At 44.6% G+C, this 26,689-nt stretch overlaps 1 protein-coding gene across 5 annotated transcripts in view; it reads left to right on the top strand.

The window, feature by feature from the left end:
- Nucleotides 1-1,012: 1,012 nt before the first annotated feature.
- STON2 (stonin 2) overlaps nt 1,013-26,689 on the top strand; it is a 138,842-nt gene continuing 113,165 nt past the window's right edge. For 3 of the 5 annotated variants that reach the window (XR_011504721.1, XM_070514149.1, XM_044774142.2), the window contains exon 1: nt 1,013-1,182. The gene's annotated coding sequence lies outside the window, so the exon portion shown is untranslated. The remainder of the gene's footprint in view (nt 1,183-26,689) is intronic. The other 2 variants (XR_006530295.2, XM_044774140.2) reach the window with 1 other exon arrangement.

Genomic DNA, 26,689 nt, shown 5'->3' with positions numbered 1-26,689 from the left:
GTTCTAGTGGCATCTTGATTTATAGCTGTTGTTTCTATTCTTTAGAAAGGTTCAGTGCAGGTGGAAGAAAATGTTGCGAGGATTAAAGACTATGGGGGAAGAAATGGAGGATGGGAACAATTTTAATTCCTGACAATCCTTCTCCATTCTAACTTGTGCCTCTTTACCGCCGTATGGACTGACTGAGTGTGTCTTCCGGATGAAAATTTCTCCATACGCAGAACTGATGTCACTTGTCCACACGTTTCAAAGGACATATGGACACCCTTATGACAGCTGTTTCTGTATTTCTGAATTAATATATGTAAAGCACTTGGAAAAGTGTTCAGAAAACAACGTGCACCACGGAAATGTTCCGGTTATTATTATTATTATTATTCAACCTCATCTCCCTAGCTAGGCATTAAGTTCTTTGTAAATGAAGATCTTACCATCTTTCTCGTTCTTAATAATTTGTTAAGGTGATTAGGCTCTTGGACAAGTCACTTCTCTTTTGCGAGGTCCGGTTGGACCACATAGAGATTGTGTGTAAAGTCCAATGTGAATCCACAAACACAATTTTGCGCCCACTGTTTACAAGCCACTGCCCTACGTCCTAAACCCTTTATTTATAGCAAAAGTATCAAAATGAACACGAAGTCATAGCTCCATGTAGGCGTGAGGCCGGAGAAGCAACGATTCCCCCACCGGCTAGCCTTGGCGCGGGGTGTGGGAGAACCTCCAAAGCTATCCCCACTCCCCGCCACCCCGTGTTACTCTCAGAGACGCTTTCCGCTCCGCCCCGTGCCCGGACAGCAGGCCGGCCCCACCCGGCGCGGAGGGGCAGGACCCAAGTTTCAGCGTCTGGATCCGGGCCCCGGGGTGCAGCAGGGACGCGAGGCTGCGTCGCCGGGGGCGCGGGGAGCAGGTCCAGGCGGCGCCCGGCCCGTGCCCCCGCCCCGGCTCCCGGCTGCCCAATCAGGGCGCGGCTCGGGCGCGCGCGGCGGCCAATCAGGAGCGGCGGGAGCGGCGCCCGGAGCCGGCGGGCGCAGAGCGAGCCCGGAGTCGGGAGCCGGCGGCGGCGCTGCGGCCCGGAGGGAGCAGGCGAGAGCTGTGCGGCCGGGGGATCCCCGGGCCAGCCCAGCCGGCTCTGCAGCGGCCACCTTCTGGCCGACACTCGGGCCCCTGCAGGCGGCGTCGCAGGTAACCGCGCCCGGTCCCTGTGCGGAAGGGCGAGCGTGCCCCGCCGGAGGGGCCCCGCAGGTGGAGCGGGCGGGGGGCTGGCCGGCCGCGGGGTCCTAGCGCCGCGGGGGCTGCCCCGAGCAGCTCTCGCCTGCCTCGGCGGCAGCCCAGGGGAGGCGCGACATTTCCACCCGCCGCAGGCGTCCAGGAGTGGGAGGGGGAGGTGAGTCCGCCTCGGGTGGGCGGGGCTGGGGTGGGGGAAGACACCTGCGACCCCCGCACCCATGCACAGACGCTGTTTGCCCGCGGGTGTCTTCCCCGAGATCTGGGTCCCCGGGACGTCTTCATTGGCCTCAGTGGGGAGGGGACAACAGGTGTCCCTGGGGACGGTGCCTTTCCCCCCACACCTGAAATCTCTGCTTTGGCGTTCTGCCCCACCTTCGGGGCGTCCGGAGACAGGACCCCAGCCTGGCCTCTCAGGCGCGCTGCCCGCTGGACAGCGCTCAGAGGCGGCCTGGACCGGCCGACCCGGGCTTTGGATGGAGTTTCCTCTGCGCGTTGCCAAGCAATTTGCCAGACACTCGCTTCTCGCTGGGATGGAGAGAGTTGAAGATGAGTGTGAGCGTGAGCGTGTGTGTGTGTGTGTGGTGCAGCGCCTACTGAAAGGAGCTGCCTGAGTGCTGTAAGTGAATCATTAACTGTGGTCTTATGCAGCTCCTGGCCTCTGCCTGTCTCTGTTCCTTAGGCAAGTCCTTCATGCTCTCTGCGCCTCACTCTCCTAATTAGGAAAGTGGGCAGAAGGATTTTACCTGCCTGATAGCGTTGTTTTGAGGATTAAATGAGCCAGTGCCTGAAAAACACGAACACAGTGCTAAGTACGCAATAAATGCTGGCTCTTGTTATTTATTATACGGAGTGGAAGGTCTTTGAAAGAAGTAAATCAGACGTGTCCGAACTAGCCCAACGACTATTTGGAGCTCTGAACAGCTTTCTACACTTGAAGGGGAAAAAATACTATTATTAATGTTACTGATGGTATCATTTAAAGGTAATATATCCTTTGAAAGGTAAAAAACTACTTCCATGAAATAGTGAGAGAGAGATGGATTCCAACTCGTAACTGAGAAAAGCTTTGTAACCCTTGAAAAAATTGGTATGAATGTTGTGTGACAAGAATATCATATACTTTATGAATACTTGTCTTTCACTAGTGTGGCTGATTTGGGGGAAATATTTGAAGATTCTTATACTGTCTACTCCTCCCTTAAACAAACAAGTAAAGTTTTAAAAGAGAGAGAAAAAAGAAAAACAGAAAACCCAACCACACAACAAAATGCCAGCAGCTCATAAAACCTAAAATTGCAGTTCCCGCTTTTGGTGGTTTTCCCTGTGTCTGACCTGGGTGGTCTGGTTCAGTTCTTTGCCACTGTGTCACTTTTCTTGTTTAATCTGAAGAGTCAAATAAACATTTGGCTCCGTTCATTTTTCTTGTTAAAATCTAAAATATCGTTATGTAGCAGACCTGCTGGGAGTTCTGAACCCTTTTCTGCTCGCCTCCTACCCTGTGACAACCCCAAAAGGACCTTCCCGAAGGTTCTCTAGGGCTATGTCAGTGGGAATCTGCCTGTCTTATCACACCACACCACCCCCATAGCTTGGGAGTTGGGGAAAACGCACAGGGAAAATGCCCCAGTTCTCCTAGGGTCTCCAAGTGCATTTGCCAGGAGCCTTCGAATGGAATGCATCCACTTAGAGAAAGTGATTATCTTCTCAGGGGGTCAGAAGCCCACTTCCAGATGCAAATCTTTCAAGTGTCAGATTAATTCGACAGCCTTTTCAGTTGTTGATAAGGAAGCTCACTCTCTCCCCCAGAGTGGGAGGATCTGCAAGCTTGCTGCTGGAGGAGAGAGAAAGGCCTGTGGGGCAGGGGGAAGATCGCTGAGTTCAGAGCCAGACCCGCGCCTGGTGAGAGCTCTGTCTCTGAGGCTGATGGCTGGGAAATGTGGACAGGTTGCTTTGCTTTTCTGAGCCAAAGTCTCTCACTCTGTAAAATGAGGACTCAAAAAAATAGTTTTAGAGGAGTCATTCTAAGGATGGTGCTCATGAATGGAAAGCCCCTAGCACAGTTCCGGGGACATAGTTACAGATCTGTAGCATGGAGAGGAGGTCCAAAAGGTGAGAGTGATCAGTCAGACCTGGGAAAGAAAAAAGATTTGGTTGTGGGGATATCACTTGATCTGAGTGTAGAATAATGAGCAAGTCTCTTGTGCAGACAGGGTTTAGGTGGGGTTGGAAGGAAGGGTAGAGCAGAGGGGAGAAGACATTCCAGACAGAGAGGATATGGGAAATCAGAAGTGCTATAATATTCATCATAGGCAAAATAACAAATAACCCCCAAATCTCAGTGTCCTGCAACCACCCAGGTTTATTTCTCACCTACACCGCGGTTGCTTTTGGTTCTGCTCCTCGTCTGTCTTCATTCTGAGACCCACTAAGACTTGAGAAACAGTCTCTTTCTGGGATAATACTGATCTCGTTTATGGTAAAGGGAAAAAAGAGTACATGACAGAACAAAACTGTGGCACTCAGTGTCTGCTTGGAAGTAGCAGACGTCTCTTCCACTCTCATGCCATTGACCGAGGTAAGTCACCTGGCTAATCTTGATGTCGGTGGTGTGGAGAAGCATGACCCTCCTGCAGACAGTGAGGTATGGCCGTGTAGGAGGGAAAGTGTGGAAGGAAACAAGGCCAGGGAGGTGGCCTGCAGGCAGGTGATGAAAGCCCCGGTCGTGTGCCAGGGAGGTTGGACTTTATCCTAAGGGCGGGGAGCAGCCTCTGAAGGGTTTTAAGCTGAGGTTTGACACGGTCAGGTTTTCAGGTCGGGTACGCATCTCTAGTGGCATTGTGAGGAGATTGAAGTAGATGAAACTAAAGATAAGAGATGATGAGGGCCTGAGCTAACACAGCAGCCGCAAATCTCTCTCTCACTGTCTGCCACAAGACTGGAGATTCCACTACTAGAAAATGACTCACTAGGTGCTTGAGTGACTTATCTTTTTTACAAGTCCTCTCCTAAAATGCACAGGCTCTCTCATCTTAAAGTCATTATTTTTTAATACTGAAAGCAGCGGTTCTTGAACTTTAGTGTGCATCAGAATTACCTGGAGGGCTTGAGGAAACACAGATTTCTGGGCCCCACCCCCAGAGTTTCTGAATCAGTAGGTCTCAGGTGGGCCTGGGAATAGCATTTCTGACAAGTGCTCAGGTGATGCTGATCCTGCCAGCCCAAAGACTACACTTGGAAAACCACTGAACCGAAGGGAGAAATTAAGACATGGTTGAGGGGAAGATGTGAATAGATGGGCCTAATGGAAGGAGGGAAACGTCTGGAAGGTCCCAGCATTCTCCATGTGGCACTTTTGCTGACAGCTGGCTCTGGTCATGAGCAGTGGGGTCTGTAAGAGTGACTGAGTCTCCAGGTTTATATCAAACTGCAGATGCAATTCTCATAGTGAGAAAATGAAAAAAATCCCGGATTCACACAAGTAAGCATACAAGTGCTGCTTATCCCCTCCTGTTGTAATTCTGCCCTGACTCCCCATCCTCTCGTTGAGCACACACCCTTTTGCCTGGCTCCAGACCTCTCCTCAAGCCTGTCAGCATGGTCCAATCCTGATCCGTCACACTTCTTGTCGTCCCAGTTTTAATTTCTTCTGCAGCTGGGTGTGCCCACTGGGTGGACATTTGGCTGAATTTTAAAATAGTCAGACCAAGAAATTTCTCGCCTCACTTGAGGTCACCTTCATGAATAAACATCTGTACCATGTGATCATGCAAATTGTGATCAAGCCCCTCCCCAAGATAAATAACCCCTGAGAACCCAAGATCGCCCGTGGTGTGGCTTATACTCTTGGGTGGAGCAAGTCGCAACAATTCCCTTAGCTGTGACTCACCCCTCCTGTCATGAGAGAGCATTCCAAGAATGGACGGTAAGGAGAAAATATGTTGGCGTGTACTACACGACACAAGAAATCAAACATAGTGAGGGTGTGTTTTCTTTTCACTGTATTTTTCTCAATCCTGGATATGGCAAAAGTTTCAGCTCTATCAGGGTCCAGATAATCAAATGCCTGATTATCTGGCATAATTATATGCCTGTCCAACAGACACCATGCGAATGTGTGACATATTTTCAAGGTCAACATTTTGAGTGCTGGCTAGTGGGTTGCAATATTTCTTTCAAGGTGAGATGAGTGTAAAACAGTCTATTGGAGTGTGGAAGAATATACTAGAAATTCTATATGTATTAAATTTGATAGAATAAGAAGTGTTGTGGTGGCCCAAGCTATAAAATGAAGATCCTTTTTCTACCTGAGATTTGACCAAATCAACCTTAAAGTTGAGTTTTCTGAAATAGGAGAATTCCCTTGGATTCTGCCTACCTTGAGAGGTGGATGAGAAAGCTCAGAACCATAACCGCTTCTAGGAGGCCTCAGGCCAACTCCGTTGGTCAGATCTGTCTGTTTCCTTCTCCAGGTGATTTTGGAAAGCCAGCTGCTTCCCCTCCTCCCATAGCCTTGGCCTTAGTGCCACGTTCCCTTCGTCAACTCTGCAATGAGCTACCACGGTTCCCTCAATTTCAGGTCTCCAGGAAACTTGGTCTAAAGTTTCAAAAGATGCAGCAAACAAAACCCTAGATATGAGTGAGAGCCAGTGAGGGAAGGGACACTTAAACTGACCAGGATGGATTTGAAACGCTGAGCATTCTCATTAGAAAGTGTTACTATTTCCCATTGGATCACATTTATCCAGCAATTTGATATTTAAGAAATGTACATATCAAATCACTAGAAAAATAATATCCTCCCTATATGTTTATACTGAGTAAATGCTGTCATATAAATCATATATATGTATATATTTACATCTCTAGCAATTTCAGGAGGTAGGTTTCTAGTGTTATTGCTGTCTTTCTGAAATGCAATAACTAAGAAGCAGTTGGCCAAAATTCAACAGACAAATGATAGAAGGACAGGATTGAAAACTCAAAGTCCCTTGAATTTTTTGTTCATTGTGTACACCTCTGTCACCCCACCTGGCCCCATACTAAACTAGACTTGTGTCCTGAGGTGGCCTCATTAGCAGGCAAGAGATGGTCCATGTTCTTTGTGGTATTTAGTTAAAATGAGTGTAAAGCTACTTTGCAGATTGCTGATGGCCCAGTAAAATCTTTGGAAGGTGGCTTCATGCGAATGGCACTGAACATCTTCTGGGTGCAAGGCTCTGAGGAAGATACTATAAGGAATTCAGAGAAGTGTAACAGTCTTCTGACACAGCCTCTAATCTGAGAGAGAAATGGCATAATATTTATGCAAAATTAATAATGGTTAAACAACAATGAGGGCAACAGTAGGCAAATAATCAAAGGGGGCATCGAGTGCTGTGAATTCAGAGATGGGGCATCCTTCTGAGGTTGTGCTGGGCTGGGGAGGGTCGTGGAGGCGCAGTTGCACTGGACAGGAGGCGGAAGCAGGATTGAGATGGGAGCATCGGGTTTTAGGGAATGGCGCTAAGTGAACTGAGGTCTCGTGGTCAGCATAGGCTGTTCCAGGTCCGTGACTAGTCTTCCGTATTTGGAGTGAAGGGATCAAGTAGGAGAGGAGAAGGGAAGTCAGAGCTGGATGAATTTGTAGTAAAGTCTTCCTTTCTTAACTGCCGTCTGACCATCTAATCTGAATATTCTGATGGCTTGCATCACCTCCCGACAAATGAAGTCATTCGGTGACTCATTAGCAGATGAGTAACACTGGGCTCTGATTTGACCTTCTTAACATGTTCATTTTATTAATAGGAAAGAACTTTGGAGCTGAGGATATCAAATCTCTTTATAAATAAAATCTAATCCTATCATAAACTCTGTCAAACTGGCAGACAATCGGTCACTCTCCACTTGCAAAATGACCCGGGAAGGTCAAGTGACTTGTTTAAAGTCATCCAGGAGTTCCCTGGTACTTCTGTGTTCCCTGATCCCACTGCCCCTAACATTTGGTGGTCTCCAGCTTAAGTTGCTTCACAGATCTCCATAGGGATGGTGGTACTAAGAACTTAGGGCCCCTGTCATCTAGTTAGGATTTTCTCCCTCTACTATTAGTTGAGGGCCCATGGCGGCGCTCAACTGTAACCCCAAAAGGTCCTCATTAATTTTAATTTGGGAGTGAGATAATTACAGCCTTCTCTTTCAGGCTTAACCCTGGCTCTCATTGAAAGAGAGACCATTTTAGTGCTGTGGGTCTGTGCAAACACACTATCTGAATGAAATGGCCATCTCAGCACTTTTCATGCCAGATGCCAACCAAATGCCAAGGATAGCAGGACCATCAGTGGCTTTCAATCGGCCTGAACTTTGAAGTGAGACGCCAGACCCTCACCAGCTTGATAGAATCACTGCATTGGCTCCCTTTTGAAGTTAGCTAATTGCTTTAAAAGAAAAAGTGAGATGCTTCTAAATGAAAACAGATTTTATTTCTGTTTGCTTAAAAACGGAATATATTTGTCTGTCTTTCCTGACTTAAGTTTTTTTTAAAGATTTGACTTTTCCTTTTTCTCCCAAAGCCCCCCAGTACAGAGTTGTGTATTTTTAGTTGTGGGTCCTAGTTGTGGCATGTGGGACGCCGCCTCAGCATGGCTTGATGAGCAGTGCCATGTCCGCGCCCAGGATTCGAACTGGTGAAACCCTGGGCCGCCGAAGCAGAGTGGGCGAACTTAACCACTCAGCCACGGGGCTGACCCCCATGACTTAAGTTTTTAAAAGAGAAAAATTATAATGCCGTGGTTAAGTGGATAAGTCTGGGGTGATCTATTGACAACAAGCTTATTCAGTTGTACATTGTTTAAATGTTGTCTATTGTGCGAACCCAGAGCTGTCAAAAATACAGTTTTACTTGTATATTTCCCCACCTTTGTGGGAAAACTAATAAAATATTAATAAAATTAATTTTTTTCAACATCACTCCTTGTTCTTACATTTCCCTCCACTTCAGACTCTGAACAGTTGGAGGGTGTGAAAAACTTTTATGGTTGAAATGATAAAAGTCACTATCAATAGCTATCATTCATTGAGTTTTACTCTGTTCCAGGTCCTCTGTTGGCAGTCGATGCCACATTCTCTCAATTTCCACCTCAACTCTGTGAGGTTGGGGAATAGTGGTCCCTCGTTTTACAGATGAGAGAAACAGAGGCTGGGGCTAAGTCATGTGTTAAAGGTTGTGTAGACCTGGGCTTTGAACCCCTCTTCTAGTCTCTTAACTCTAGAAGCTGTGCCCTTAGTCACTGTTGTATCTGGAAACAAAGGGAAAAGCGCTCTAAAGAGTTAACAGGGGCTATCTGGCCACACCCACAGAGATCCTGCTGTCCTTGTTTTTGCCCTGTCAGTTCCCACTATCAGCTGAGCTCTTGAAACACACTTCCTTTTCTTCTTTCCCTTACTTCTTCCTTCTTAATATTTTTGTTGGAAGGTGACATCTAAAAAGCGGATCGATTGGAGGGTGGGGATCTATTTGAGTAAATTCAGCATGTCTCTCAATCACTCCCCATCAGCCTAACTGGCACCGGTGGGTGGCACCCCCTGCAGCAGCATCTCCAGCTGCGCCATCCATCACACTCCAGGCCCTAGAGCTCACATCCTCTGCTGTTGGTTGGTTTTCAGTTCCAGAGCCCTGAGCAGGCCTTGGGGAGTCAGAGTCATTTGCTGTCACATATTAGACTTGGGTGGTCACAGCACAGTGCTCATGGGACCAGGGGCTTTGATCCCCTGTCACTGGGTTGCCTCTTTCCTGTGAAGAGGGTGGAGAATGTGCCGGGCACTTGGCAGAGTGGGTCCCAGCCATAAGAAACCCGGATAAGAATACAGGTTCATTTATGCACTTAGAGGGGAGAAAAGTATGTCTCATGGATGGAGCATGGTGAAGTGGTTAAGAGCATGGACTCTGGAGCCAGACTGTCTGGGTTTGAATTGTGTAGTCTTGCGCATCATCCCTGTGTCTCAGTTTCCTTATCTAAATAAATGGGATAATAATGGTACCTACTTCATAGAGTTCTTATGAGGATTGCATATGAGTTATTTAATTGAGTGAGTTGTAAAGCACTTTGAGATCAATGTCTGGGAGAGAGGAGGGGTTACATAAAGATAGAGTGGTGGGTGAACATCGTCGTATGTAGGTAGACAGTGCTATGAGAGATGAAGCTCACCTAACTGCATTAGTAGGGGTACTCATGATGAGTTACATGCAAATGAAATCTTATTAAATATACTAGAAGAGTTGGCCATTTTAAGGATTGGCACCTGGGCTAACAACTGTTGCCAATCTTTTTTTTTTCCTGCTTTATTTCCCGCCCCCGCCCCGCCAGATATAGTTGTATATCTTAGTTGCTGGTCCTTCTAGTTGTGGGATGTGGGACGCCGCCTCAGCGTGGCCTGACCAATGGTGCCATGTCCGCGCCCAGGATCCGAACCCTGGGCCGCCGCAGCGGAGCGCATGAACTTAACCACTCGGCCACGGAGCCGGCCCCAAGAGTTGGCCATTTTAAAGAATCATATGAGAAATATGTTTGTAAACTGCCTTTTGTGAAATGAACATGAGAAAAACAGTGTAAGAGGAAGAGGGAAGTCCAGGATGATTTGATATTTTGGACAAGGCCTACTGGAAAGATAGAGCTGCCGACATCTTGGGTGGGGAAGTCTTGCAGTGGAGTGGTTTTGGGGGAAGGAGAGCACTTGTTCAATTTTGGATGTGTGAAGTTTGAGAGGCCTGCTGGCCGTTGGAGTGGAGGTACTCAGTGGGTATCAGTGGAGTCAGGTGAGAAGTCAGGGCAGGAAACATCTATGTGGTGGTCTCTGGCTATAGATGGGATCTAAAGAGTTGAGGGAATGAAAGTAACCCAAGAATAGGAGGAGTCCTAGGGCTGAAATAGGGGTCATCCCAGCTCGAGTGGAAAAGTCAAGCTGGCCCTGGTTTTCTAGTTTGTTCTTTTCTTCACTTTGCCAGTGTAAAATAAAATGTGGACCTGTTTGATGCTGGCCTTTTCTTTGATAGTTCATCATTTGGGTTCTGTAATGCTTGGCTTTCAGAGTCCACAGATGAGGGTCAGATACCACATGACCCCTTCCTAGCTTTGAGCCGTTGGGCAAGCCACTTACTCTCAGAGATTCGGTTTCCTTATCTTGAGATGGGCACTCGTAGTAAAATGCCCCTCTCAGAGGTTTGAGGGCTCAGCACATACGGCTGCATTAATGCTGTGAAACTGTTAATCGTTTTATCACAGTAAAATTGTCACTGTTTGTGCCAAAGTGTGAGAAGTGAGGAGTGGTGACAGCTCACACGTTTTTAAAGCCCTTTGAATTTTCCCTGAACTGAAAACCACACTTGAATTTAACCTATACCACTACTATTTCCATTCTTTTATTAAAAATAAAAAAGAGAGGTCAAGGAGATACTGCAATAAATTCTGCGCACGTCAGCCACTTATGCTTCCTCTGTAATTGAAATACTGTGGCCAAAGATCAAGTCTGGCCTGTGTATGTGGCAGTTGGTACAGGAATCACAGATGCACAAGCATTCAGAGACCTGAAAACTGACACGCAGAAAAAATGCTATCCCTGGCAATGACAGTCTTTCAATATTTTATACACTAACCTCGCATGTGCTCTTTACACTGCGAGCCAGCTACGAAATTCTCACTCTTTTCTAGCAAACTGATCCTCCCGACTGTTTTAAATCCAAGTTTTACTCTCGGTTGGAAAATGCATCTAGGACACTTGATTTCTCTCAGCAAATAACGTGATTCTGAATCTGTTTTGTAAAAGTCTCACTCTCAAAGCGAAATAAGAGTCTAAAAATATGGAGAATCAAGTTCTGAAGCCTTGCCTCTCAATTCTCTGATGAGTACGTCTGCTGTGTTTGCATTTGTGGTTTATATGCCTTGAATTTGTGGCTTCTCTGTTTTGTAAGAGTTACTGTCAGTGAGACCTCTTCCAAAAGAAATACTCCTATTAGTGGTGGCGCGACCAAGTCTATGTAACGGTGCGGTTGCTTCCTAAAGCCCTACTAGAATTTTTGAGAAGCCTCCAGATGGAGGTGGGTGGTGTGGGGACTGAAAGAAAACATTAGAAATACCAAAGCAGAAAAATTAATCGGAGAGAGCTTCCAGTGATTAAATTTTTATTTCTGGTCTTTCAGGTTGAGGAAGTAAAGAGAATAGGCATAGACTGTGGGAAATTTCCATCAACTTAGAAAAACAATAGAATAAATAATTCTTAGCCGCGAGGTGAGAGCCCAGGGAGTGACAAGGTCAGAGGATCCTGTCCCATTTGTCTGTGGTGACAGCATCTCCTCCAACAAAAGGAACACCTCACCCTTAAACAATGGAAGTGTCCCTGGGAAGCTGAAAAGGGGCATGCGAAGGGAATTTTTAGAAATCAGATCATTTCAGAAGTACACCAGTGGTTATACTTTTCTATGTTTTCCATATTTTCTTTAGTAAGAGTGTATTTCTTTTATAATATATATATAAAAATTTGAAAAAATGTATATAGGAAATATATATATGTGTAAAATAGAAAAAATATATAAACTAGAAAAATAAATTTAAAAGGAGGAAATACACTAGAAGTGTGGAGATGGGTGAGTTGTCACCATTTAAAGGTGCTGAGTTGCGCGCCTTTTATATCGTGAGGATTATTTCGTCTTACAAATGATAACACTTCCTAATATATCTGCTCTCTAAATTTACAGTCTATGAGAAAGTACAGGGCGTCAACAGTGCGTGTCACCCATCAAAATCCAAAACTCCGCTCTACCAAAGCAGAGCCAGCCCTCAGTCAACAGATATTTATTCAACTGTCACACTGTGCCAAGCCCACCCAGTGTATCCCCGGTCCTCGTGCTGTCCCTGGCAGTTGGGGACACCCACATGCCCCTGCCTTCAGTCAGCAGCCACGAACTTGGGATGTTTTTTGTTTGGGCGAGGCCTGCTTCCCAAGGATACTGTCCTAATCGTCCTGGGGCCCCGCTGCAGCTGCGGCCCGGGAGGCCCACTGCGGCAGCCTGAGCTGTAGTGTTTGGCTGGGTTGTTTTGGTTTTATGCCCGTATGTCTGCTTTGTTGGGGGAAGAGGGAGGGAAGGGATTCTTAGAAAAGGGAAGGAGATATCCTCCGCATTACTGAAAACGGAAATAAGGAATTATCAGTTCAGGGTCAGGAGAAGCCACATTGCCTGGCTTCCTTCTGCTGTGCTCCTCTGGGATGATTTTGTTTTGTTTTGAAAGATCTGAAAGTGACCCGAGCTAGATAAGTTGTTCTAGGGTGGAGCTTGTAATAGGGAGTCCGGAGATCCCAAGGAGATTCTTGGAAGGACTTTGGGAAAGGTGTCTATGAAGCACCTGAAATGATAAATAATGTTGCATGTGTGCATGTTTTCCCAGGGACAGGGGTCTCTGGCTTAAATTATTATCTCAAAGAGATCAAGAGATCCATACCTTTTTTAAAAAAGGTTAAGAACTCCTAGGGGGAGGCGTTCAAGTTCGGGTTGTGTATCTGGGCCTTGGCCCTAACTAGAGAACTCTTCCTGATGGATGACGTGTATGTAGTGGAGGTATGAGTATAAGGGTGTCAAACATCTTAGGTGCACCCACAGAAGCCCATGCGGCAGAAAAGTAAAGAAGGCGTCACTTTTTCAAGTGTTGGAAAGCTGAACTTCCAGAAATGCACAACCCCCACAGTTCTGTCCAGTGCTTCCTGTTCTCGCTCTTGCCCTTGAGCCTATGCAGAGCTCCCTTAACTCTGTATTACCTGAAGATTCACCAGTTGAGTGAACACTAGTATCTCTTTTACCTGATTTTTCTCTGGATTCTAGGTAAAGGAGGTTGATTTTCCCTGCAATGGAAGGTTGAGTTTGGTCCAGGCCTCCAGGATGGTTGCCCGAAGAAGGCATTTATAGTGAACTCCCAAGTGGCTACCCTGTGCCCAGCACATAAGTGTTGACCTTCCCACCCTTGGTTCTTGTTTTTTCTCATGTTATACATTCTCTTTGGGTGACCTAATCCAAACCTGTGGCTACCAATGACTTGTCAATCTAGATTATCAACACTCCTCTCTCTTCTTCTGAGCTCTTGACCTGTCTATTTAACAGGCCCTATAGACATCTCCCATAGGCCCATCAGACTCACTGGGTCTAATTGAACTCTTCATATCCTTACCAGCCATATCCTACCAACACCATTCTTCCCCCTGAAGTCCTTGTCTTGGTGAACGGCGCAAAAATCTATCCAGTTTTCCAAGAATCTTTTTTGTCCATCTACCAACCTAAATGAGCCTCCAACTGACTTTATCCCCACGTCTTAATGATCATACATCTTAAATGGCTCATAAAAAATATCTCTTCTCTTTATCCTTCATCTTGCCATGCCTATCACTTCCCACCCTCCAGTCCACTTTCCTCATTGCTTCCAGAATGATGTTTCTAAAACACAATTGAATCATGTTATTTCCTCACTTAACATTGTTTAATTGATCTCCATTGCCTTTATGGAAAAACCCAACCTTCTTGGTATGGCCTACAAGGCCATGTCTGACCTGACTCCTAATCTTTCCATCCTCCTGTCTTACTACTCTCCCTCTGACTCGTTGCTTTAGTCAAACTGAATTACTACAGTTCAGAAAACACAACATGCTTTCATTCATCTCCTAGACTTTGTGTGAACGTTCTACATTTATTACAGTTGTTTTGAATGGGAGCCTTACAAAAAAATTATTGCACTTCAAGGTTCTAAATCATATACAAAACAGACTTCCTCACTCCAGCTCTACATTACTTCAACCCTGCCTCTTGCCCCATTCCTAACATGAACCCTGAATCTCAGGCCATCCCTAAACTCAAACCTCATTTCTTAGCCCTGTCTTCCACTCACACTGTACCTTACTCTTATCTCCAGATCCCACCCCATCTCTGATACCTGCTCCAGGGTTGGGGTCAGTGATGGAAGATGTTCAGGAATGGGGTTATATAGCGGGGAAGTCTGGGGATGAATATAAGAGTTGGAGATGTCTGTTATACACACTAATTGGTAACAAACAGTGATTTTGTGTGTTAACACAACCATTTAAACATGGCTAAGTAAAATAGCACCCTCTAATTGACCAGATTGTATTGTCCTGTTCTGTTCTTATAGATGTCATACTGCCAGCATGGAATGTCCTTTTTCTCTGTCCCCAGCTAATTTGTGTTCATCTTTTGAGCCCCTGCCCAGGTCTTACCCTCCTTCAGTTATTCTTCACTGACCCAAAAATTAGGCAAGTGCCACTCCTCTGTGTGCATGGCACTGTGGGGTTCTCCGGGGGTAGCCCTGATCACTCTGTGCTGTGATTGTATCCCTGAAGTTTCATTAGAATGTGCCTAGCAATAGGAGATGCTGAATAAATGCTATTGAATGAATGAGGAAATGAATAAATGAAGAGGTGATGTCTTGTGGCAGAATTCTAACAACCTGTAGAAGCTCAATGAGCAGAAACAGCCCAGAGTCCAAAAAGACCTCTTAGACCATCTCTTTTATTTTCTGCATATGTGGGAGTGCATACAAGCATTGATTCCTATCTGTTTAACCTTCCTGTATTGGCTACCTCTTAGGCACCACCTTGTATCTTCTTAACCCCACGTGTCTCTGGGCTGCTGGAGACACCAGCTCTGCTGGGATCTACCGTTCTGCCATCCAAGGCCATGCTGGAGTTCCTCGGAGAAGCGCCATCTGGCTTCCCCAGCCACTGCTAAAGGGGCTAGACGATACCCCAAAAGTATGGGGAAGTTGGGTCACCATGGAGTGAACTTTGACCACTGGGGAAGAAGAAACAGACAGGAGCTGACAGATACATCCCCTCTCCTACCATCACTTCCTCCAATGGAAGCTTTTGAGAAGCTGCAGTTCCTAACAGGCCTCTCTGGGGATGTCCCATATAACTGAGCAAGAAGCTAGGTTTCTTGTGAAGCCATGGCCAGTCCCACTCCATCTTATATTTGCTTTGGCTGTCTCATTTCTTTTCTTCCCTCATTCTAGCTTCCCTAGGATTGCTATAAAGCACTGGCGTAAAAGCTTGGCCTCAGGCTCTGTTATCTAAGGAACCCAGCCTAAGACGCATTCAAACCTATGACCATTTCTCTAGAGAAGCAGGGGCCAGTGAAGGTGGAAGGGGGAGGAGCATCACAGGTCAGGTAGTCTCTCGCGTGTGGATGGCAGGGCTTAGCTGGGAGTCTGAGTCTTCGGTCGGGCATCCCCTGTCCTTCCTTGTCTGTGCAGCATTGGCCACCCTCGTGTAGGGAAACTGATCAGATGGGTCCATTAGTAGAAAAAGACCCATCGTTTGGAACCTGTGATCTGGTCCCTGTGCAGGGTGGCCATCTGTTCCATGATTCCTATTTTTAAAAATCTTTTCTAATTAAAAAAATCAAACATATATCTTTAAATGTCAGTAATGCAATGGAATATTATATAGTCGTGAAAATTGATCCTTGTGAGGATCTGTGGTATATTCTGGGTTTAAATCCTAGCTCCACCACATACTGCTTGTGTGACCTTGAGAAAGTTAGCTGACCCAAGCCTCAGTTTCCTCATCTGGAAAATAGGCATTAACAACAGTACCTTATTTCATGGAGCTATAGATGAGATAATGCATGGAAGGTCCTCAGCACTGTTCCTTACAGAGGAAGCAATCAAAAGATATTTGCAGGGGGCCGGCCTGGTGGCACAGCAGTTAAGTTCACACGTTCTGCTTTGGTGGCCCAGGGTTCACCGGTTTGGATCCCGGGTGTGGGCATGGTACCACTTGGCAAGCCATGCTGTGGTAGGCGTCCCACGTATAAAGTAGAGGAAGATGGGCACTGATGTTAGCTCAGGGCCAGTCTTCCTCAGCAAAAAGAGGAGGATTGGCAGCAGATGTTAGCTTAGGGCTAATCTTCCTCCAAAAAAAAAAAAAAAAGATATTTGCTATAGTTATTATTATTCTCTTTTTAAAGTACAATCTGAGAATGACAGAGTGTTAACCTCTGTATAGAAAACAAATTTAAGGTGAGATTTTGTAGTCCTTAGAGGTTTTATTGGGTTTTCAGGAGGTGTTTTCCTGGTAAATCTCAGGACCAGTTTCAATCTTGCTTAAACAGGTGGGAAGCCATGCTGAAAAGTTACCATGGATGTAGTGTTTACCTGCCAGGTATTTTGTTGGAGAATGTGTGAGAAACACATAGTGTTTGAGACTAGTGAAGTTTGTTTCCCATCTTCCAGGTATTTTTAAGGTCTTTGAAAATAAAATTTTTTTTTTTTTTTTGAGGAAGATTAGCCCTGAGCTAACTGCTGCCAATCTTCCTCTTTTTGCTGAGAGAGTGTTGGCCCTGAGCTAACATCCATGCCTACCTTCCTCTACATTATACGTGGGACACCTACCACAGCATGGCGTGCCAAGCGGTGCCATGTCCGCACCCAGGATTCGAACTGGCAAACCCCGGGGTGCCGAAGCAGAACGTGCGCACTTAACCTCTGTGCCACTGGGCCGGCCCCTGAAAATAAATTTGTATCAATCTCAAATTAATAAATTTGTGGAAACAAACATGGAAGGGTTTTGAAATTTTGCTATGGTCATTCAGAGAATTTGTGGCAGGGAAGATTCCAGAAATAGCCTCTTGCCCCTCACTGCAGGTGAGTTTCAGTTTTTGCCAGGTAAACGGAAAAATGCTTTCTCCATAGACACTTGTAGTTGGGATGAATAATGTGCATGCTGGTAATTTTTTGCCTTTTTTTTTACAAAGCTGTGTTAAGAGTCATTAAACTTTAAACTGCAGTCAGTTTATTATTAACTCCCTGCAGTCGGCTTCCAGTCCACTTGTTTTACTCTATCCACAAATGCTTGTTCCTTTCCTTCTGAGCTTTGGGATTCTGTGAGAAAGGGCGTGGACCACTGTCAGGGAGCTAACAGCCCAGTTAACTTTCTTCAGGGTCAGCAGTGACTCTCCAGGCCCCCGAAATGTCTCTCTACAGCATGTGACACTAGAGAAACCTACCTATTTGAAGATTCCCTCTTGCCTTCATGACCCTGGAGACCTCTGGTTTTTCTCTATTTCTCTGTCTGGCTCTGTCACTTTGGGGCCCCCTTTCTTCCTTCTCGCTTTCCCCCTCCCACTCATGTAGGCATGCTCCAAGAGTCGGCCATCTTCCTTTGTCTATCTTTTTATTTCCTCTTTTGATAACCTATTCATTCCCTTGCCTTCCTATATCGTCTTTTTTTGCATGACTCTAAAATCTAACTTTTTCCCCCTAATTTTTCTCTAGGCCCCAAATCTACATTTTCTGTATCCACCCTCTTTTTCACAATCGTTGAATCCTAACATATCCAAAATTAAAGCTCACTTCCCATCCCCTACTCCCAATTAATTCCACACTCCTAATTTCCTTAGGATATTTACTGGGACCTTTTCTGCCCTCAATTCAGCTACCATTCTGCTAATCATCCCAGCTTAATTGCTGTTTCCTATCTGTTATTTCTTTTAGTGAATGAGGAATAACCCCAGGGATTCCTATGGTGATAGGAATTTACTTTCATCTTCTTTCCCAGTCAGGGTTTTTTCCTGAACATTAACATTTCCTGACTTTTTCTTAAGTGTGGACCATGGACCGTGGGGTGGGAGGGCGTGTGCTGTTTCGGGGCTGCACTGTACAGCTCCAGGGGCAGCATTCAGTTAAGGGGGCACTGTTCCCATTGCATCTGACATGAATGGCGCCTGCCAGAGTTGTGCAGCACACTGCTGTGGGAGTGTCAGGGTGCAGGGGATGGCATGTTGGCCAGGGCTTCTGGGAGGGAGGGATGCTGAAGACTGGAGTGGCAGGGAAAGAGTTAAGGGGAGTTGGCAGTTCAGCCCAGGAGGAAAGTTTCATTTCTATAAAAGAAGGAAGGATGGGGAAATAGTTTTTATGTTTGTCATCTACCTGGGGAATAAAGCTCTGTGTTTTTCTAGACAAATCTGCATTGAGCTAACTTCATCGTAGAGCCATCCACCAAGCTTGAGATCCGTGGCCCAGAGCTCTCTTTTCCTCTGATCTTTGTTATTCTTGGTATAGTCAGCATTGGCAGGAGCCTCTGAAATGAAGGCTCCGTGTTCCTGCGGTTGTTCTCATATACTGGGATTATCCCTGACTCTCTTGTCACAACTTGTCTCCTTCAGATATGGTTTCCGTGTGGCCCAAAGAGGTGGATAACAGCTCTGATCACACTGTTGCCACCTATTTACTGAAACAGCCCAGCTGATTTGGACACAGCAGCAGTGGGACACTTTGGCTGGTGCCTATAAGGAGCAGTGTCTGCTGTTAAGGGACCCTTGGAACACCGGTCCCGACAGGTTGCTGCCTTCAGCAGTACGGGTTGTGCAATACACACTCCATGGACACTGCTCACATAGATGATCTTGCAAACGGAGTCCCAAAGTTGTCCAATGTGGTGTCCTTTCCTCCAGTACCTTCTCTCATTAGGCATTTCCAGGCCAACTAATGCTGTGCATCTAGCTGGCTGAGCCATTTCCTGTGTCAGGCAGAAGCTCACACCACTACTTCCTTTTTTCCCAAATTTCTAAGATCTCCCCCTTCCTTCCACTTTCACTTCCTGAATGCCATGACCACAGGAATGAAATCAGCAAGTTCTTGCCTTGTTTCCTTACCAGGCTAACTCCTACTCATCCTTTATTAGGAGACATAATAGTGGTAATAGATAACATTGATGGCGCACTTGTTGTTCACTGTGCTAAAAGTCTTACATGCAGCATCTTTTTTCATCCTCACAGGAATTTCTGAAACTGTTAGGTTAAATTCAGGTTGACAGAGTTTGACATAGTCCCATGATTACAGTTGACAGTAGGGGCTTGGCCTGCCTGACTGCAAAGCTTGTGCTCTGAATGAGTGTGCTATTCATCTTCCTAGGACGCAGGTTCCATACAGCCTCTTCTGGGAAGCCTTCCTGGGTTCCCCCACCCCACCCCATCCCTGTGACCTTTGATCCTCCTCCATAGTAACCCGTGCTATCGTTCAAGTTCAGGGCCTCTTGGAGGTGGTGGAAAGAGACCTATGTCCCTTCCTTTTTCTGAGGAACCCAGTATATTAAAGATTGAAGAAGTTCCAAGACAGGGTTAGAAAAATATTATGACCTTTTTTGTATATTTGTATTTAACTAAATTAAAACCTTTAATGTGTACCCATATACTTATAAGCCCACAATATAATATTCTACACACAAGATAACTATAGGATTTATAAATTACATTTATTGAACTCTATACAGAGTGATTTGGTAATGGGACGTGAATTTAAGGTTGTAGGTGGCACGTCTTTCAATCCTTTCAGCGATTCCTGTGACTAAATGTAAGCTTTCATTTTTAGTAATATTTGAAGTCTTTCACGAGTGTGAGACCATTGCCTAATTGGCCTTTCTGGATTCTGTAATATTTATTTCTCCATCCCTAACATCTAGCACAGAGTCAGGGCTTGGCTCACTGTCGGCTCTTAATTCGTGTTGGTGGGTTGAATGAATGAGTCAATGAGTTGTCTGAGAACAGTTTCCAAAGTCAGAATGATTTTGGTTGGAAACCCACCACTACCATTTCCAGTCATATGCTGCGTGGTGACGTTTTGGTCAATGATGGACTGCATATATGACGGTGGTCTCGTAAGATTAGTGCCATATAGCTTAGGTGTGTAGTAGGCTATACCATTTAGGTTTGTGTAAGTGCACTCTCTGATGTTTGCACAATGATGGAACTGCATAATATATTTCTCAGAACATATCCCTGTCGTTAAGTGATGCATGACTGTACTAGCTCTCTGACCGTGATCAAGTTACTTAACCTCTCTGGCCTCAGCTTTTGTCATCGCTGAAATGGTGATGTTACTAACAGGACCTACTTCAGAAGTTTGGTGGGAGGGACGGAGGAGATGATGTGCCTCATCTATGGGATCACAAGGTGAGGCCCTCACCTCCTTAGTGCTTGGGGCCAGGGTTGGGAGGTAGGAGATAGGTCTGCGGGCATCATTGTTAATCAAGTGCGAGCCACTCCAGCTGCTTCCGGGCCCTGTGCCTCTGCCTCCCCGACCAGCCATGGAGAGGGATTGGTGGCCGCGGGAGGGTCTCCAGAGCGCCTGACCTATTCTCAAGGCCCTGGCTCCTTTCCACTCTTCTGCTGCTTGATTAGCAACACTGTGCAGACTTACGTTTTGAATAATGCTCTGCAGTCTACAGAGCACGCTCACCCACGTTATCTCATTTAGTAATTATTCAGAATTGTAAAATTTCCTGTGGTTTCAGGAAATTCCTGCCCTTGTTATGACATGCCTAGTACCTGCCCCTCTCCTGCTGACAGAGTTATCACCAAGGATATTTGCTCCTGTGTTTACTGAGTTCTTTAGCAGCATTTTCATTTTTTTTTTTTTCTCCAAGCCTGGGATTCAAGGAATCTCATGGAGAAAAGCCCCATTTCAAACTCTTTTCCTGTTTCCAAATGGCCAGATAAGAGTGGCCTGCTGGTCCTGGACCTCTGCCTTCTGCATGCCTTTGTATTGGAGGGCAGAGCCTGGCAGCACTCCCTACCTTGGCTTGCCTCCTCTTTTCTGTCCATTTGGAGTCACAGGGTCCTAGAACTCGGATGGAGCTTCATAGTTCTGCCTCCACACTGCCCCGGTGGGTGAGAGTATTGCCACTCTCCTCTTGCCACCTGTTTTCTGGAAGTCAGAATGTGGTATAGTGGAAACAGTATAGAATTTAAAGTCAGGAGACTTGTGAGCCTCTCCTAACTCTGTCATGGTTAGCTGTGTGACCTTAGACTAATCAAGCAACCCCTCTGAGCCAGTTCCCTTATCTATCAAGTGAGAGAAATATCTGCTTAACTTATCTCAGGGTTATTATAAAAATGAATTGGAATAATCCATTAACTTCTTTGCATCCTGGAAATATACAATAATTGTAATTTTTGATAAGTATTTGGTATAAAAATAAGAATATAGGGGCCGGCCCGGTGGCGCAGCGGTTAAGTTCACACGTTCCGCTTCTCGGCGGCATGGGGTTCGCTGGTTCGGATCCCGGGTGCGGACATGGCACTGCTTGGCATGCCATGCTGTGGTGGGCATCCCACATATAAAGTAGAGGAAGATGGGCACAGGTGTTAGCTCAGGGCCAGACTTCCTCAGCAAAAAGAGGAGGACTGGCAGTAGTTAGCTGAGGGCTAATCTTCCTCAAAAAAAAAAAAATATATATATTTCATTGATTCTAAGAAATGTATATATACATATTTTTAAATATTTTATAATCTCTGAAATTAGATTCATTTTATAATCTATGGCATCTTAGCATGAATGACATATAATAATAATATTTTGTTAAAGTTCTTGGAAAGTCTTAGGGTTATGCCCAGGAAATATGGCCACTGTTAGGACCCACAAGAGTCCTCTAGTCTCCTAGGAAACTGACAATCTCATGATGGGACATCCAAAGTGATAGACTCATGGCTCTAAAATATAGACAAAAAGAAATCATCCACACCAAGTTTCTGCTTTTGTATAGGCAAAAATATTAGTATCCCTATCCAGATAGAAACTGAAGTAAGCCAGGATGAGTGTACCAAGATGGAGTGAGCCACCGCCTTCTAAAAGTCTGAGCTAATAGAAAGTGTTCTGCAACTTTAAAATGTGACCTCCTACCAAAGTCATTCACCAAATGTGACACACTGTTCAGGTACCTGGGGATGTCATTCAGGGTCACTGCCTCAGGAATGCACCAAAGATTAGAGGCAACCTGTTTTTTAAGCCAAGCGTGACTTAGATCCTTGACTCTAAATGTGGAGTGACAGAGTTCTTGGATAGCACAGCTATCAGGATTATTTATTTTGAACAATATCACACAATGGAAGATTTGTAATTATAACGTTGGGATATACATATATGTGTGCATGTCCATATATATGTGTATATTTACATGCGTATGTATTTATATATATGAGTGCATTTATACACACACACACACATGTAATGTGACTTTAGAGGGGGCAAAAACAGACATCCAGAGACAGGATATTATGGTGTGTGTGATTGATAGAAATGGGGAACGTTAGTAATGGAGAATCATGGATACTGACTATAGTTGAAATATGACATATGTTTCTTTTGGAGTTCTTTCTCATATTTGTTGACTTGAGGCTGGGGTGTTCATTCTTTTTCTTTTTTCTTAAAGATTTTATTTTTTTCCTTTTTCTCCCCAAAGTCCCCCAGTACATAGTTGTATATTCTTAGTTGTGGGTCCTTCTAGCTGTGGCATGTGGAATGCCACCTCACCGTGGCTCGATGAGCGGTGCCATGTCTGCGCCCAGGATTCGAACAATGAAACACTGGGCTGCCTGCAGTGGAGCGCATGAACTTAACCGCTCGGCCACGGGGCCGGCCCCTGGGGTGTTCATTCTATTCACCAACTTCAAATGGAAGAAGAATGATGGGCCTCTTTTTATTTTTAAAGAATGAAATATTTAAATGAAAAAAATGAAAGAAAAAAGAGTGAAAAGATGGGAAGAGCAAACAACCAGGGCCGCTCTACTTTTCCCTTCCAGGAATACCACGGTGCCTGTTAATTAAAATGTGTGCGTGTGTATGTGTGTCTGTTCTCCAGTGAACTCAGGTTCTGTTGCAAAGGAAAAGAATTTGGAAGAAGGAAGAGCAATAATGTTGCAAGACCTTAATCTGATTTAGGATTTTGTTGTAGGGTAATCAGGCCTTCCAGGCTTCTGTTTATTCTGATAATTTAGGAAGCAAGTAGCATGGTTACTTGAACTCCCTGATTAAGCTTTTGTGATTTTCGTAGCCCACTGTGACAGAGGTTCAGAGTATAAAACCAGGTTTGATGTTATTTTGTATCATTGTACAGTGCATAGATCTGAGTGCATAGTACATGCTCGGTAATTCTTTTGATTCTTCTGTTAGAAGAAAGCTCTAAAGAAATATGTAGAATCCATATAGTCTTAATTTTCCCATTCTTCCTTTCTTCCTAGTTTTCCTTTTGCCCTTTAGATGCTTGTCCTTGATCAGGAAAAAGCAGAGGCCTTACTTTGGGGTTTGGAATTGGCACTGGGATCTAGTTTAAGATGTTTCTGCAAAGACCCCAAACAGATGCCCGGATAGCATTTGCCAGTAGCCTCAAACCCCAACAAGTGGATGCAGAGATTTTGAAAGTAGCTGTCTAGTTGAATATGTATGACAAAGAGGTGGAAGATGAAGATGGCTGAATTCTCAGATTCAAATAACCTCTGCTGGATCACTAACCAAGCAAGAATTATGTTATGGCACTGTATAGCATAGCCAACCTAACAAAATAAAACGTTGTTCCAGCTCTGAAGGGATAGAATTAATCCACGTGGTTGTATGGCCTCCTTTCCTTCTCACATGATTTGTAAAAGTTCTGTAAAACTTCTAATTAATATATCCAGGACATCAGTATAAATCACCCTAATTTGGATGATCTGAACTGGTCTCTTTTTCTTTTTGGTGAGGAAGATTGGCCAGTTGGGCTAACATCTGTTACCTGTCCTCCTCTTTTTGCCTCCTGTCCCTGAGCTAACATCTCTGCCAGTCTTCCTCTATTTTGTATGTGGGACACCACCACAGCATGGCTTGACAAGTGGTGTGTAGGTCTGCCCCCGGGATCTGAACCCATGAACTCCAGGCCACCAAAGTGGAGTGCAAACTCAACCACTATGCCACCAGGCCAGCCCTTCTTTTTTCAAAAATGAACACAAGTCAGAAAGGTATGTTTCAGGGGAAGACTTCCAATTCTGGTTTTAACTGGTAACATACTAGTCCTTCTGTAGTAAACAGCCACAGAGCTGGACAAAATGTATCAGGCAATTGTATTCAAGTATTGGTCCCCGGAAAGCACAATATTCAATCCTAAGTGAAGGAAAACTCCTAAGGTGAGCCCGATGATCTCTCTTCCAGGGGAGAGTTTCCTGACTGCAGCATAGTAAGCTGGAGTTTGTGCCAAGCACAGCAGTCCTGCTGAGCTAAGGAAACAGATCAGAGTCTGGGGCAATTGAAGCAGCTGGAATCTGCAAGGCGGGCGGTAGAGAGGAGAGAGTTGCATGGAGAAGGGGAGAACAGCAATGTGTCTGGGTGTACCCAGGGAGTCCTTGGCTGAGCTGGTGTGCATGGGTACAGACTGAGACCATATGAGATTTACCAAAAGTGGCAGCTCCAGGGTTGTGAATGGGACAGAGCTATTAGAGGTCAAGCAATACGGAGGGACACTGGCGGTCTAGCCCAGCCGCTGTAGAAAGACCTTCTTAATGCCTTATTAACATCCCAAGCATCCAGAAAAGACACAGAAAGTCTGTGTCTTAGGGATAAGGTCTGTGCTTTCAAGCAGGGTGGGTATTTTTTTTTTTAATAAAAGGCTAGGTAGTAATTATTTTGGGCCCTGTGAGCCATACAGTATCTGTCACAGCTCCTCAACTCTGTATTATAGAGCAAAAGCAGTCATGGACAATATGTAAATGAATGGGCATGGTTTGTTGCAGTATATCCTTACTTAGAAAAAAAGGCAGAGGGCCAGACCTGGGTCATGGCTGTAGTTTGCCAAGCCCTGCTCTAAAGTATGGCCTACTTTAAACCCACCCTAACAAAGCCTGGAACCAAGTGCTGTCAAGATCTGCAAGGGAGACTGAGTTTGGAAGTTGAGTCCTGGAGTAGTGAGAGGGGCTTGAGAAACATCTTTGGCTTTTCACAAATCCGTCCGACAAAGTGGAAGACCATGCCCATGCAAGATCAAAGTGAGCAGGCAGTTTGACTTCTGGCAAAAATCAACTCTGCAGAGGAAGATCAAATCCAGAGTGTCTTCAGTGTATTGCCAACAATTATTAGGGATGCAAAGAAATAGGAAAATATTACCCACAGTGGAAAAAAAAAATCAACAGAAACTAATTCCCAAATGGCCCAGATATTGGATTTGGCAGATAAAGCCTTTAAAGCAGCTATTATAAAGATGTTCAAAGAACTAAAGGAAAATATTGTCATAACGAGTGAATATATAGGTCATCTCAGCTGAGAAATAGAAACTGTAAAAGAATCTAATAAAAATTTTAGAATGGAAAAGTTGAATAATTGAGATGAAAAATTCACAGGATGAGCTTAACAGGAGAATGAAGATGACAGAACAAATAGTCAATGAGCTTGAATACAGGTCAATAGGAAAAGAGATAGAGAAGGGCTGAAAAACATATTTGAAGAAATAGTGACTGAATTTTTCCAAATTTAATGAAAAAAATTGACATGCAGATTAAGATACTTCACAAACTTCAAGTAGAATGACTTATAAGAAAACCACATTTAGACACGCCATAGTTAATTGCTGAAAACAGAATATAAAATCTTGAAAGCAGTTAGAGAAAAAAGATATTACAGCAAAATATGAATTACAACCAACTCCTCCATCAAAAACAAAAGAGACCAAAAGACAAAATATAGAAGGAAAAAAAAGTTGATGTCATATTTTGTGTCTAGTGAAAAATATCCTTCAAAAACAGGGATGAAATAAAGAATAGACTGTTTTAGAGCAATGCTGTCCAATAGAAATATAATGTAAGCCACAAATGTATTAAGTTTTCTAATTGCTCCTTTAACAATAGTTAAAAGAAACAGGTGAAATTAATTTTAACAATATATTTTATTTAACCCAATATTCCCAAAAGATTATTGTTTCAACATATAATCAATATAAAGATTACTAAATAGATATTTTACAAATTTTTGTACTCTTCGAAATCTAATGTGTATTTTACACTTGAACAACTCAGTTTGGCCTAGCCACATTTCACTAGTTACCTGTGTCTAGTGGCTGCTGTATTGGAATTGGATAGCACAGGTTTAGATCAAAAAGAAAGGGGAGTGAACATGTTGCCCTATATCCAGATTGTCTCTTAAGCTATGTTATATATAGTGTTTAACCTTCCTAAAACATTTACTAGCTCAAAAGACCTGAAGAGGCTACCTTCTGTGTGGTAAACAAGCTAATTTGTTCATTCATTCAACCGTCTACTCAACAAACATTTACGAAATGCCAGACCCTATGCTGAGAGTTGGAGACATCCACAAGGAAAAGATCCAGTCCGTTTCCTCAGGGAGCTCACAGGCTAACTGGCATGATAGACACATTAGTAAATGTGTTCATTATAATGTGAGAAATGAGTATAGATAAGATACTGTCAGCAAACAGAAGATGTGAGGAATAAGGGACAAGTAGGATTAGTGGGAGTCAAAGGAGGGCACCATATATCAGAGTTCTTGGTTGCAAGCAACAGAAACTGACACTGGCTAACGTAGGAGGAAAGGATTTTCTGGCTGTGAGGAGACATCGAGGAGCTTTTGAGCAGAGCTGTGGCATGGGCATTTTTGGGTTTTAGGAAGACTGCTTTGGTACAGTA

Source organism: Equus asinus, chromosome 7 (genome assembly GCF_041296235.1).
Source record: "Equus asinus isolate D_3611 breed Donkey chromosome 7, EquAss-T2T_v2, whole genome shotgun sequence".
NCBI classification, from domain to species: Eukaryota; Metazoa; Chordata; class Mammalia; order Perissodactyla; family Equidae; genus Equus; species Equus asinus.
The sequence above is the reverse complement of the archived record's forward strand: the minus strand, read 5'-3'. Positions and strand labels throughout refer to the sequence as shown.